The 15,909-nt window shown below is 40.2% G+C and overlaps 1 protein-coding gene across 3 annotated transcripts in view; it reads right to left on the minus strand.

Annotated features, from left to right (window-relative positions):
* The window catches only part of grb10b (growth factor receptor-bound protein 10b), a 72,909-nt gene that overhangs the window by 17,580 nt on the left and 39,420 nt on the right, over nt 1–15,909 (minus strand). The gene's annotated exons all lie outside the window — the stretch shown is intronic.

A 15,909-nucleotide genomic window follows, 5' to 3' on the forward strand; every position in this document is an offset into this window, starting at 1 on the left:
TTGACACACCCCGTCTGGGAAAGGCAAGAGGAGCTTTACCTTATCCTTGAAGTAACTTCCCCTTCCCCCCCCCCCTTACTTCTTCTGGGAAAAGCAGGATGCGTGTGCTTATACATGTGTGGGTGAGGTGTGATGACAAAATGAGCACAGTTCCTCGGAAGAAAGGAGGAAATAGTGGTTAAAGTGGTAGCGGGAAACTTTGGGGAGAGAGCGGGAAAGAGTAAGGCTGGGAGAGAGGGGAGACAGGGGGAGAGTGAGCGAGCAAGGGAGAAGTGTATGATTGAACATGGGCAGTGGCAAGTATGTGGGAGTGTGTGTGGGATAGGGAGAAAGAGACAGACGGATGTGAGATGTGAAGGAAAACGAGTGGGAAGCAGAGGGAAGTGAGAAAGAAAGACTGTCTGGTGACACGCTGCAGCAGAATGTGTAGTATGAAAGCTCTCTATTGTTAACCGTCTCTAGCCTGCACAGCTGTTCCCACACACCCCCTCACTGTCACTGCATTCACCCTCACTGAGACCAGGACACACTCCCATGCATACGTCACAGTTTGTTGGCAAGCAAGGAAAGTCCCAGGAAGGCTGCACGCATCATACGTGTGATTTAATCAAACTGTTTAGTAGCGAGTTTGTTTTGTTGTTGGTTGTTTTTTTTTTGTTTTTTTTAAACCTTGCACATTAGGGCTGTGAGGGTCAACAAAAGTGCTCTTCTTTTGGTAAATTAGAACTCCTTTGCACTAACCATTTAAAAGCATTGTATCACCATCTTTGCCAATTTACATTCTATGACTGTGCACCTGTTTTATTAAGATCACTCTAAAACTGAACAAAACTGCCAAGTAAACAAATATTTTTTGAAACCATGCATGGCTGGTGGTACTCTGGTGTACACACACACACACACACACACACACACACGCAAATCAACCAGAAATCACCAGTTACTAGACTGATGGCATTTTCTCTAATCCACACAGGGTCAAAGTTGTACATACCATAGACCTCCACTAATATTATGTTAAAATCGCTTAGTAAGTTTAGTAACCATCAACAAACTCATAGCATAATTCTGGCTTGATATTTGGACACTCTTCTTGGCAGAATTGAGTTAATTTAAATTGGTTGGTTTCCTGGCTTTTAAGTACAGTCCACAAATTTTGCAACAGGGTTGAAATCAGCTTTTGAGAAAACTACTCAAGAAGCCTAATGTTGAGTGTTGAGATTGTTGTCTTGTTGGAAAAACCAGTAGTGTCAAGGTTTCGACCATCTACCTGCTGATGTAAAGTAAAGTTGAATAATTATGATTCCATCTACTTTTTGCAATTCCATTAGTGTCAAAACAGGCCCAGAACATGATGCTTCCACCACGCTTAACAGTCAGTACAGTGTTTTTAGGTTTGAAAGCCTCACATTTACTCCTCCAAACATACCTTTTGTCATTGTCGCCATATGGCTCAGTCTTTGTCTAGTCTGACCAGAAAACTTCACCAAAAAGCATTTGTCTTTATGATGTGGGCAGCTCTAAGTTTCACTCAAACTTTAAGGTTTTTGGGCGTTCCCATTGTTCCGAGTATTGGTCAGTCCATTGAGTGCTGTCCAACAAACCCTTACCTGGCATAGAGAAACTTCCAGTTGTAATCAATCAATCATGATCACTAACGGCATTAATAGACTTTGACCTTGTCAAGTTAAGACATCGTAAAACCGTCAGCACCACCTAAAAAATTCAAGTGAATGCATGTCTATATTTGAGCCTGTGTTGCTTTCTAGACACATGATGAAGCTAAAACTGGGATTAACTACTGAAAATAATAACCAGCATCTGCAAGAACAGCATGACTTATTGTTGGAAAAGCATCTGTTTTTATGTTACTAAAGAACCAACACATGGACATGTTTCACTGTTAAAACAGTCAGGAATACACCAATGAGCTACGAGAGTGTGTGGCTTGGTTTGAAAGTAAATTTTCCTTTTCTGTCATACCTTAGTGTTCATAAAAACAACATACAACTGTATGACCAAAAGAAATTTGTGCATATAGTAGAAAAGAGGAAGGAAAGCTTTCAGAGGGCCTCTCAACCTCTGTGATGACTCAGGTCTGATAGCTGCCCCGTGATGCAATCCCCCAAAGAGAGACTGAAAGCTTCTAGCAACACACATATACACAATCCAGACAGACCGGAACCAGATGTGTTCATATATGCATCTTCATATACACTGACCCATTTTTTTTGTATATTACAGTATCTGCACAAACATACATGCAGAATTCTCCAAAGATACAGCTAGACACAAATTGGAGAAATACAGTTGGGTCAAAGCAAAGCTGAAATATGTACACAAGCATGTGTGTGCATGCCCTGCAGCCAACACGCACACTCACATCAATCTCTGAGAATTGGCTGCAGCTCTATAAATAGTTCCACTGGTATTACGTACACATTACAAGCTATTACATCAGACAGGAGTTACTAAAGACTATTAGCCATTTGGCACACAAGCCTGCACACATTAAGATCCAACACATACAGGAAGTTTTGTTAGAAGGTAAAAAAGATGGCAGGCTGGATGACAGCTGTGCCATAGGAGAGGAGTCAGTGTTCATAAAACAGTAGGAGGGAAAGTGGGGACGACGCTAACAACATCCATATTTAATTCACTGTAATCAAAGATAAGTGATGAATTAGAAATAAAATGTCTCAATTATTCTTTGTCATTACTAATATGATCTCAACCTTCTGGATTACATGAGCTACCTAACTATGGCATTTTTAACTATGCATATTTTAAATAGTTTTATCTTTGTAATTTTGGAAGGGGTCCATGTATTATCATTTGTGGATGTTGCAGGTGTTGCAAGGGAACACTGACTATTAAAAACTCCTGCACTTAAATTCAACATCCAATGGATTTGAAACCATGCAAAACCACTTTGTCAGTGGGAATTTGTACACCTGGTAGGGCTGCACGATTAATCGTTAGAAAATCGCGATCTCGATTCATACTTATGTGCGATCTCATTTCCAAATGACAACGATTTAAAAAAAAAAAAAAAAAAAGACGATGACGACGTCCCGGCATTTTGATCCGGGACGTAATCTGCAAGTAAACAAGCGCTCACTCTTCCTGCTCAACAAATGACAAGGGCGGAGCCTTATACCACGTGGTACAGAAGCTGTGCCGTGTGATGCTAAAATTAGCAGGGAAAAAACAACGGAGAGCACGTCAGGGATGACGAGAAAGTGACAGGAGAAAATCCGCCCCGGTCAACCACCCAAACATCAATAACGGGAACCTTATACAGCGCTTCCCTATACCCGTCGAACTCCCGCAGGCACAAAGAAATTACGGAGGCTATCACTTATCACCTGACCAAAGATATGGCTCCCATCAACACTGTGCAAAACGAGGGATTTAGGAAAATGATCAACACCCTAGACAAACGCTACACAGTGCCGTCCCGCAACTATTTTTCTATTGTTGCACTACCTGCTCTATACACGCAGCGCCGAGCAACGGTGGAGACGGAATTTCAAGCAGTACAACATTTTGCGGCAACAACAAAACGTGAGACATTTGTTGTTTTATGTTTATTTATTGTTTTTATGTTCAGTCTCAACTGTTACGAAGTTGATGTGCAGTTAATAAGTGCAATAAATATTTATACTGGAAAAGAAAATCGTGAGAGAATCGTGATCTCAATTCTAAGCCAAAAAAAATCGTGATTCTCATTTTATGCAAAATCGTGCAGCCCTAACACCTGGTGCAAGTTAGTGTGGATATCCCCCCACAACCTGGTGAAGACGCAACAATGCTGATGCAAACATTTGAATGTATTGCCTTAGTAAGGCTTTAGGTCACCAGAATAGCTTCAATATGCCTTGCTGTGTCATGTTGATGATGGTGCCGACTGTTATTTTCTTTGATGTAGGTCTAATATCCCACATGTGTTTCTACAGGTTGAGCTCTGAAGACTGATAAAAGGCTTTCTTAAAGGTCAAGTCAACTTCAAAGTGATTTTCAGTGGCCTTTCCCTCTAAGCACACAAGTGGACAAAAACTACCAGCAAAGGGTCAAGGGTTCAGGTTTTTCTTTTAATTGCCACCCGTCTGTATAACTGCCATCTCTGTTTTACAAAAGCCCTTCATGTTGCCAGAGAAGAACTGTAGCCATTGATAGGCTGATTTGGCTCACACGACCCACCCTAGTTCCATATTCCCATTAACAAGTACGCCTTATAAAGCCCCTCTGACTGTAATGCAGGGCTGTGTGTGGTCCAGGGCGCTCCTGGAAACTGACGTCTGGATGATGAGATGGAGGCACAAAAACCTGAATGAGCCTGGGACAATTGGCCATCCCTGGTCAATGCCTGTAGTCAGCATAAGTGGGAGGCATTAGCCAAGAATACTCTGCTGACTCACTAAGAAAGGATAGTGAGTGGTCCCTCACCATCCAATTACAGCATCAAATTAAGACCCAAGATATAAAAGGGCCTATCTGGGCTTAGCAGAGCCAGGATAGGGCAAAGTCCAGAAGGCAAGAATAAAAAAAAGGTTTACTGGACAAGAGACAGACAGAGGAAAAAAGATGATGAAGAGGACTGATGTATAGAGAGAAGCAAAGAAGGAAACAGTGCACAGTAACTGTACACATTTAAGTATGGTGGCAAGCTGCCATCTCTGCCACTGTGCAGCCAGGAAGAAGACTATACACTCTATATTGGGCAGTTAGTTAGCCCACAGAGCCTGCTCTGTCTGTAAACAATGGAGTCTTAACACCCATTTAGACCCAAAGTTAAAGCTTGGAGGATTCCAGAACCGAACTGAGTCAAATTTAATTAGCAAAGCAGGCCATGTAGCAAAAATTTAGGTCAGACATTTGGATAAGAAACAGTATTTAACAGCCACAGGAAATTAATATTAGGAATATGAAGGTAGAGGGAAGGTACGTTATATTTTGACTTCAACTAAAGTGTTAGTTGCCATTTTAAAAGCATCTCAGACCCCATCTGCACTTTATTAGTTAGGTCAAAGTCATATTCAAGTTTAGTGGGTTATAAAAGCAGCCAAGTTAAATGAACTTGATAAATGTGTCAAGTAAAATTACAATTACTGTAATATGACTATTTGTCACAAACCCCATTGTTATAGTCTTGCTTTTCTAAAAGCAAATTGTTTATTTTAAATGGAAAACTCACAGCCCCGGTTTTTAAATGCATTATTTTTAAACCACAGAAACACAATAATACGAGTTTACAGGAGTGGCAATAAAATGTGGTCACGGTAACAGAAGTAATTAACGTGACTGAATTTAACATGTATTAAAAGTGTGTTTATTTGGTATGTGTAATCTTTTTTTTTTTTTTTTTTTAAAGCGTGGGTCTTGTTCGAAGCTAGCCGTTACATTACTTCTGTCTCTCGTAAACTTAAGACAGAACTGTTCATTCAGTACGTGCTACAAAAGAAAGCCACTGCCGAAATACAGCTACAGCGTAGTCAGTTATTTTGTGTATTTTTAATGCCAAAAAAGTTGATAAGAAAACTAGAGGAAACTATGCTTACCCAAAATGTAAAAATCCATGCAATTTACTAATGTTCATTTGAATTTTAGTGGCACACTATTAAAAATTGGTTGAACATGCACAGTTTATGGCAACACGCTTTAGTGAAGGCCATCTAGACTGGGTTACCACGATGCAAGAACGGAGTCCCCCTATTTACTGTGACCACCTGCTGAGAAACACCCCGCATGGAGTCAAATATTTTACCAACAAGATTAGAAGTGGCAGTAAATGCTTAATTGTGCACCAGGGCTGATTGCCATCAAACCCTGGGGAGCAAATGTGCTTTCAGACCACTGCTGATTTGGACACAATGTCCAATTACAGCAGGAGGGCAAGATGAGGGGGTGGTGGAATTGGATGAACAAAGGATGACATCATTAGTATGATTTTGGCACTAAACCAAGAATGGTCCACTTGTTGTATGGCAAGCAGTGACAGTGTTGAACTGTTACCCTGAAGAAAGTTGAAACGACCAGCTGACGTGAGTGTATTCCTCTCATTTGCATTTCATACAATTTTATAAAATCTAACTACATTTTTACGCTACAGAAGGGAGAGGAAGCTACAGGTCTCTGTAGCATGATTGATTGAAGAAAAAACAAAGAGACTAATAGCATAACAGGCAAGTACAAACAACGATTTCCCATTCAGAGGAATCACAGCATGTGCCTCCGTTCTGTACAAACTGTCCTCAATAATGGGAGTTTTCTCTGGAGACATCAAGATCACAGTGTCTGTCTGTCACATTCTCTCTCTCTCTCTCTCATTGCTGACACAAATCCCATTGCCATCTTTTTGAGTCGAGCACTCGTCTCTTAAGTTTCTTGGATCAGAGTCTTTAAGCAATGGGGGAAAAAAAGTTGGTCTGAAGGCTGGTTGATTTCAGCGTTTCCCTTCTTTTTGTCATTTTCCCTATCGTCTACATTTTTCCAAGTTAAAGCTTCCAAGGGATGCTTATAGGTAAAAAAAAACAAACAAACAAAAGAACATAACTGGCTTTTCCATGCCATTTATTTTTTACTTAAGAGCCGTCTCCTCGATTTGGAAAGCAGTTCTAGTGGCATTCAATCATCCATTCGCTTCCGCTTATCTTTTTCAGGGTCACAGGGAGCGCTGGAGCCTATCCTAGCTGTCATAGGGCGACAGGTAGGGCACACCCTGGACAGGCTGCCAGTCTGTCACAGGGCCAACACAGAGACAAAGACAACCATTCACTCACATTCACTCCCGCATTCACACCTATGGGCAATTTAGTGTTTCCAGTTAACCTAACCCCACTAAGTGCATGTCTTTGGACAGAGGGAGGAAGCCGGAGTACCCGGGGAGAACCCACACAAACATGGGAGAACATGCAAACTCCACACAGAAAGACCCCGGCCTGATGGTGGAATTGAACTCAAGATCTCCTTGCTGTGAGGCAACAGTGCTAACCACCGTCTGTAAACATCCAAACAGTCTGTTGCAATCTAGGGAGATAAATGGTTTCATTTTTTACACTAAAAGCATAACTTAGCAACAAATTCATGTAATAAATAACTGAAAAAAAACCCTTTAACAATACTTAAATTATCCCTCTTAGCAGCTTTTAATTTCTTCCTCCCTCATACTCCTGTCGCTTCTCTCCTTTTTTTGCCTTTCCACAGCAGCAGTTTCTGAAATCTGATCTGTCCTACTTTCCCCAGTCAGAGACAGAGAGGGAGAGAGCGAGCGAACGGGGGAAGGCTAGGAGAGAGGGAAATGCAGTCTTCATGACCTACATGAGTCCAACAGCTCTGTTCAGCTTCAGCCAGATAAAATGCCTACAGGCAGCAACACACAGCTGTCTATGTGCGACGCACGGATATAAACAAACGGACATGTGTATACATACACATGTACATACACCTTGAAATGTGTGTGCAAGAAGAAGAAAGAAAAGAAAGAAAAACATTCCCTGAAAACCTTGTGCTAGAAAAGGCCTGATGATGTAAAAATACTTAGTTAAGCTTCATGCACTACACGTTAAGCTGTTATCATAATCTGATGAATGAAAGTATTCTCACACATATTTGACACAGACCATCACGTATAGACTGAGAAACAGAGCAGAAAGCAAACAGTATCAGGGATTCCCATTAGTTGTGGGAGTAATATGACCCCGCCCTTTTAGCTGGGAGAAATGTGGCTTCTAATCTTACACTGCTTCGGGGACAAGGAGTGAAAGATGGACCCTTAAAGGTGTATCATCCTCCAGTGCCTGGGTGGTCTCACCATGCTCCCATTAAAAGACAAATTATTCAGTTAAAATTAATACTAAGAGGTAGTAAAAACAACTCAATTATATGCAACGCTTGGAGCTTTCTTCCAAAACCCCAAGGAAGGACCAAATCTCACCAAAAAGTAAATGCCTCCTAAATCCGTCACTAAAACATAAGTCTTTGATGAAACAGTAGGGATGCTGGGATGAAAAGGGATCAGTATTTACTTGGAGGTCTCTTCCGGTTTAGCGATAGTCTAGCTTCATTCTTGGGCTTACTCAAGAACGAACATGTTCTTGCTCGCTTTCTCTTGAACTTCAAAATAAAAGTACTTAAAACACTTTATCACAAACCTCCAGTTTAATCTTTATTGCTCTACTTTATGTGCTTTTAATCATACTGCAGCACCATGGCTGATATGGGATTATTTTAAGTATTTATAACAACAATGCTTCAACAAATATCAGGTCTTTGTTGGATTTTTTCGTAGTTCTGAAAGAAATTACTTTAAGAAGCTGTCCACCTGCTGTAGATGGTTTGGGGTTTGTTTTTTTAGGCCTGCCGCTTCTGTCGTTTTTGACTTGTCCAGTTTCCTCAAATTGTATTATACAATTCAAACAATACAAAGATTTGTCAGGTTTTCAGTTTGGAAATCACCTTGTTTGTGCAAAAGAGCAACAACTTGATCCCTGTCAAACTGGATGTTTTTTCTCCCATAGATTCAACTAAAGAAATGAAACAAATGTGTGACAGGCTGCTAGTAATAATGTGCCTAAAGATACAATTTAAATGTGGTTCTTTCCCCAAGTTGTGTGTATGCAGACAACACTGGTTCATCTCTAGAATTGGGGATTAATTACGAGTTAATTTTTTATGCTTTAATGATTCATAGGTCAGCAGTGTTAAGTGAAAATGGGCAGCCATAATGATTGGACAGAAAACACCAGTGTCCAAAGAAAAACTTTGAATGACTTTGAGAAGTAATGATCACATGAGTCTAGCTGGAAGCATAATATTAATAAACGAGGGCTGGATCAAGACTTGTAAAGCATTTGCATTTTTCCACAAACCAAGTTCATCTCAGGAGGTCTTTATTATGGTGGGTCATTTTATTTTCTAAGCATTTACCTTGATATTAATACAGCTGTGAAATAAGATGAGCTGCTCTGTTCCGAGTCCCAATTATTGTTTGTACTCCAACTAATCATGCCAGTGTATTAAACAGGCTGTGTGTGTACATTTGTGCCCGTTCATCCATGTGTGGCACTAGCAGGCCGAGACATGTTTCCATTTAGTGGCTCGGGATAAATGCGGTGCTGACACACGAGATGTTCCAGACTCGACCGCAACCTGGCTGGCTCCCCTCCAGGTTGTATTTGTTCAGCGGGTGCCAAACAATTTGTATTTTGCAGCACTGAATACTGCAAATCCACTCACTTAATTCATTGTGTATACACACAGAATTTGCAGGACAAATGTCTCATTGGGTTGCTCTACATTTTCAGAAGTGTACCCAAGTGTCTGTTTGGTACTTCTGCCTTTTCAGGTTCCTTCTTTAAAAGATAATCCTACCATTGAACATTACATTTACTTTGCCACGCCCATACAGGAGGTTAATATGAGAGCTATTGGGATATGTTTTAATGCAGTCGATTACATCAGCAAAGCAGAAAATTAAAAAAAATAAACTGCAAAACTCTTTGATTACTTGGGTTAATCATTACATTTCACAGATATAATAATAAGAAAGTCAGCATACGAGTTCTCACAAAGGGTTACTGCTCCTTGCATTTTATTTTTACTCCTGCCACAAAAAGCATCACTTTGAGCTCAGGGCTAGATATAATGTTAGGAATAATGAGGCCAACAGGCAGACATGCATCAAACACACATGTCTATACACACGCACAATAAAACATCCAGTCTGAGTTACAAATAATCACAAAGACATAAACAGTACAAATCACACACACGTACACCACAAATGTATAAATGTAACTCGCCAGTGATTGCAGAATACAACAAGTGTCTGTATGTGTGTGTTTTCCATGTTTTACTTTAAGATCCACTTAAAAGCAAGGCTGGCAGCTGGAAGAGTGAGCCAGCAGATTTCTGGCGCTGCGTCACCTTTGATCTCTGCACAGTGTGGCTTGCAGAACACGGGAATGCGCGCACATAAACGTACTGTCGAGCACTCACAAACCTACAGATCCCCTATCGTAAAGACAGCCGTACGTGCGTTAGAAACGTGCAAATACACAAAAACGACCCTCCTCGCCAACAGACCTCTACTTTTGCATACATGCGCGCACACACACGCACAGCTGCGCGCAGCCACAGATGTTCCCACACATTAAGGCCAACAGTTTGGGCATCAGCAGCATTCCATTCTGAGTTTACAATGGAAAAATCTGCCCTTTGACCTGGAGCATTTTCAACATTCATGAAAGCAACAGCCAGGGAATGCCTTGTTTGAGTGCTGAGAGGTGGGATGGATTGATGTCCTTTATTTATACATCAGCTGTTTCTGGTTAAATACTGTTATGTTTATTTTCCTCCTCCAACCAACAGAACGGACGTCTAAGAATTCTGAGTTTTATTAAAATGACAATCCATTTATACGTGGAATAAACAGTACACCTTGTAAAACTATTACATATTATTATAGTCTCCATTATTTTGAAGCTTCTTTAATCACTATTTTGAAAACAAACAATCAAAAAATTAAATAAAATGTGTGAATTTTGAACTTTTAAGATGACTTGACATGCACAAACTGAGCATCAGAATTGATGTGATTTTAGTAACTTGTTTTTAGTGCCAGATGGGCTGTCTGAGTATTTTAGAAACTGCTGATCTGCTGGGATTTCCCACACAACCGTTTCTAGCGTTTACAAAAAATGGTCAGAGGGAAAATATCCAATGGCAGTTCTCTGGAACAAGCAGGTGGTCAGAGGAAAGAAGGAGGCCAGGATGCCTCAACCGGTGGCAACAGCAACTAAAATAACTACTAGTTATAACCAAAGTCCACTTCAGGTCATCAGCTAAGAACAGAAAACTGAGGCTAAAATTCAATGATCACCAAATTTAGACAACAGAAGAGTGAAGAAGCTTTGCCTGTCCTGATCAGCCTTGAGATACAGGAAGTTGGGTCCAAATTTGGCATAAATAACAGGAAAGGGTAACAGTGTGGGGGATGTTTTCATGGACTTATCAACTGAGCATTGTTTACCCGAGTACTGTTGCTGACAACACCCGTTCCAGTTGCCGAATCCTGCTTCCAGCAAGATAATGCAATTTGTCAGATCATCTCAAAAGGATTTCTTGCATATGGCAATGACTTTATCCCTCCACAGTCACCAGATCCCAGCACCTCTGGGATGTGGTGGAATGGGAGAGTCACATCGCAGATGTTTAGATAACACATCTGCAAGAACTTTGTGATGTCATGATGCCAATGTGGAGTAATATATTTGAGGAATGTTTGCAAAACTTTTCTGAAACTATGCCATGAAGGCATCTCTAAAGGAAAAAGGCAAAAGGCAAATAAAAGCATGTAGCAAGGTCCCAAAAAAAAAAAAAAAAAAGTTGTCTCTATTCATCTGGACGTAGCGTTTTCAGTGGGAGAAACATTTCCTCACTCATTCCAAGTGACTTGTGCCGTCTCAACTGACTGTAAAACTTTTAAAAAGCACATTTGCATAATGACTGAAACTAGCAATGGGCTGTGAGGCCAGTGTTAGTCAGTGGCCTGTATTTCCAGATGCAATATTTGCATAGAGATGGTGATTTTACATGCAAGGCTCTGTTATCTTTCAGAAAACACATAATCAGATGCAATACTTTTATAACACTGAACATATTATATCTGAAGAATAGCCAGTGTTCGTTCATGCTAGAACACTGATGAAATTTTAGACTGTCAGTTTTCTTAAATCTGCCTAAAAAAAACACAGCAATTACAATTTTATTTAATCCGACTTGCTCAACTGGACATGATGATGACACTGAAAACCAACAGCCCATTTGCACATTATTAGTGTCAACCAATCTTCCCCAGCTTGTCTGGCACTATGAGCTATTTTGGGTTTGTCATATCATCATGTGCAAATGAGTATTCATCTACAGAACTTAACTGTCACAGGACACACTTGGAAGTACTAGGGCCAAGCTAAGACCAAGTGGATCTTTGGATGACTAAAAGCTTGGAGTAAAGACCTAACAAGAGATGATGACAGAGAGAAAAGGACAGATGCAGTTTAACACCCCCCCCCCCCCCATTGGGATGATAGTGAAACAGACAAGAGAAGCCTGCCATAATGTGGAGTAAAGGGCTACAGGACATACAGGGTATGCTGAAGCCAACAAAATCTGGCTATCCAGTGACCATATCACTGCTTTTTACTCCAGAATGAATGGGACAACTATGGAAGCACAGCATCCACCAAGCAATGACTACACTACTGTTGTTTCTTAGAGGATTTCCCATAACACAAGAATACATGCTGTCCTACATGGTTCACAATGGGTACATGTATGTAGCCGGAGAACTGCCTAAAATAAAAAGCATGTTGGCAGTAATACAATGTACAGTACCTATGCACGCTTTTAAACATGCCACAGTAGTTAAGTGTCAGTGATCTTACAAAAAAAAAAAACTAGATAGTTCAGCTTTGTTGATCATCCAGAAGCTCTTGAAATAACCTATTTTAATGATTCTCATGCACCATCACTGACTAAAGCTTTACACGAACACTGTATTTGATCTCTGTTCATTAAAAATAAAATAAAAACACAAAACAAAAGAAAACACTAGCCCATGTATTTCACAGTGTACAGTTAAAAAAAAAAAAAAAAAAAAAAGCCTGTGAAAGGAGAGCTGAGAATTAAGTGGAGGAAAACGGGAATGGGTTGGGATGGGGTGGCTTTTGGGGGCTGGGTGGGTAATTGCGAATCATATGGCTGTGTCAAACTGCGTGGCCAATGATTCCTGACAGCCCTGCACTACATCCTCATGCACGGAGGCCAAGGGCTGAAGTAAGGAGGACCAGAAAGACAGAAGTATGAGTCTGTCAGAAAACGCCTGGAGGTCGGAAAATTCTGTAAACTAAACAGAAACTTCTCCACAGCAGACTGGCTGCTTTAATTTAGTATTTGGAGGACATGCAGATGAGTACACAGAGACAATGTCAAAGACAGAAGAAAGGGCAGAAAGAAGAAAAAAGGCACACAACAGGGCACATATGGTTTAAATGATAAAGTAGAAAGTAGGTGCAATAATTTACATGCTCACCATCCTACATGTCAAACCTAAACAACTCACTTTCTTCTTTATGGATCTGAACCACTATACCACAAGAAAGTGGTGCCATCGTCTCCGAAACTGGACCCCCTTATTAGGCACTGGTGTGAGATGAGATTGCTCCATGGGAGAGTTTTTAGTGGAAAGGTGCTGAATCAAATTTCCAATGAGACATACTTTCCATTGCTATCAACAATGGATAGACAGTGCCAGTGCTGTAAATAGTTTACAGAACTCACAAAGAGTAAGAGGCGTTTGTGAATGCAGCCACACATGTATCTAAAAAACAAATATACCCGTATGCATGGACGGATGCATAGCGCGTTTGCATGTTTACAAAAGTGTGTACACCGTAAACACACAAAAGGAGTTAAATTTTCCATAGTTGCTCTTCTTTGTAAAAGTTTGGTGATCCGTAAAAAACCTGCAAAAGGTCCTGTTGGTCTTTTTTTTGTGGGGGGGGGCTGTTTATCTTTATGGGTATGTTCAAGGTTTATTACAGTCTCAGTATATGTATAGCAGAGATTCAGCACGTCATGCTAACCTTCAATTATGACTGGCAAACAGATCTCTCATAATTAAAATCAAACCAGTCTCACAAGACAAACACTTCATGATGAAATTAAATGTTTACACAGCGCGTGAAAGATGTAAACAAAACGTTAGCTTGGAGTTGTCATATACAGAACAACAGTAATAGGAGCCAGACTGATTTATCATAGGGCCAATATCATCAGCTGGTAATTAGCCATTTGCTAATGAATCACAGCAGCAATTACAGTCGGTAAATTACAATTTAAAAGATTAAAAGTAAAGACGACCCTTCAACCATGTTATGGGTGTGGAAATAGAGTTTGTCCACCTGAGGCATTCAACAATTTCCTCTCCTACAAAGACAACCCCAGCCCAGTTTATGTCCAGCTGTGTTGGGAAAAACTAAATGCTGCCAGATGTATCTGAATATTGGAGAGGAGAAAAAAAACCAAAAAAAACCCCCAAAAAACCACACACCACCAAATATTGGTCTATGCCTTAAAAGTCTAATAATAAAAAATAAAATTAAAATAAAATACAAAAAAGTCTAATAATCAGTCAGGCTTTCATCTTTTGCTGCTTTATTAAATCATTGCTTGTTACAATGCTCGGCACAAACAACACATCAGATCACCGCAGCTCTGCTTCAATGTTAGTGGAAACTGTTGGTTTGTAACAACTCCAGTTCCTCTCCACATTCCCCAAGACCGCACTTTACACTCTGCATAGAATATTTAATTTAATATGTGTATTTTAAAACAAAAAACATCAAAAACATTCACATGCAGAGTGAGTCACCCACTATAATAAAGTGGTTTCGAATATTTACCCAATACGCCTGCTTTACTAACATACAGACAAAATGTTTGCACAGTTAGCAATTTAATCTGAAACTCAAAGTCCTCGTGAGACATTAATCTTTTTAACCGCATGACCGATGATTTACCAAGGTGTGTTTGATACCTGATGAGCTTGGCAAGCAGTGTCTGGAACAGTTTTGAAAAAGCCAGACCAAAAAATAAATAAATAAAAAAAACATTTTTTTTATAATTTAAAACTAATTAGATAAAATGTATCAGTGAAAACAGACGATAAATTCAACTTCTTTCAAAACCAGTTAAGGGAAAGAAACTTTTTTGTTTGTCTATTACAAAAACAGAGAAACTCTGCTATAGCTGATGCTAGAGCGCAGTATACACCAGTCCAGCTTGTTTCCTTTTTGACTGTCGTCACACCAAAAAAAGACAAAAAAATAAAATAAAAAAAAGACAAAAAAGAAAAACAAAACAAAACCACAGCCGTGGATGCCAGGGAACTCAACTGTGGTTCACTCACAAGCACATATGCTACACACTGGGCAAGACGTAATCTTGCAGATCTCATGAGAATCCAGCTGCCTCACAAGGTACCTGGATTTATGGCACATCTAGGATTTCAAGCTCAGAACGTTTCCACACAACTTTGTTTTTTGAGGGAGGGCTCAGAACGACTCAGCTGGAACTAGAGTCTGTGATCTCGTACCAGAACAGGCAGGAGCTGCAGCCAGAGTATTTATGAGAAATAGTCCACCCCCATATTACTGTAAACTGCTATGTTACTGTAACCAGTGTTGGCTGGTTCCATATGAAGATCATTAACCTTGTTAATAGAGAGACTCCAGCTTCCAGGAACAGACAGAAGAGTCCCTAAATCTTTGTCAGCACATAACAAACACACATGCCAACATTCAGCCATGTGTGCAGGTACACATGCTCACAAACAAACACACACGCACACACAAACGCTTCCAGTCCACATCTCACTATTTTCCTTAAATCGAGCCGCACACCCTCTTGAAAACATGTGCACTGTACAGTACAGTGTCATCACATGCAAGCAATAAACATGCCTCAGACGAGCAAAACACGGGGCAGATGTGAGCCAGGAGACTTTCCCAAATGTTTGACATGGCTAGCATACAGATGATTCACAATATTTAAAATCTGCATCCTTCAAAACAAATACAGCACTTTGAGTCGAATGTGCTTCAGTCAACAACATGAAAATAAATCAAGGGTCTGTGAATGTGTCACATCCAGTTCTTCAAGAGGGGAAAAAAAAGTCTTCCATGCTCTCCCAAACAATAAGACAAAAAATGTTTTTGATCCAACACATCCAAACGCAAAGAGATTAACATGTAAAGTAGGGAAGCCCGTTTCCGCCACAAAAAAAAAAAAAAAAAGGATCCATAACTTGAAATTTCGAGTTAGCGCTGCCAATCAGTAATCTACGTG

This window comes from Aulonocara sp. 'chitande type north' Nkhata Bay, linkage group LG11 (genome assembly GCF_057382095.1).
Source record: "Aulonocara sp. 'chitande type north' Nkhata Bay isolate Kocher_YH1m ecotype deep benthic linkage group LG11, A_spYH_male_GT1.1, whole genome shotgun sequence".
Lineage (NCBI taxonomy): Eukaryota > Metazoa > Chordata > Actinopteri > Cichliformes > Cichlidae > Aulonocara > Aulonocara sp. 'chitande type north' Nkhata Bay.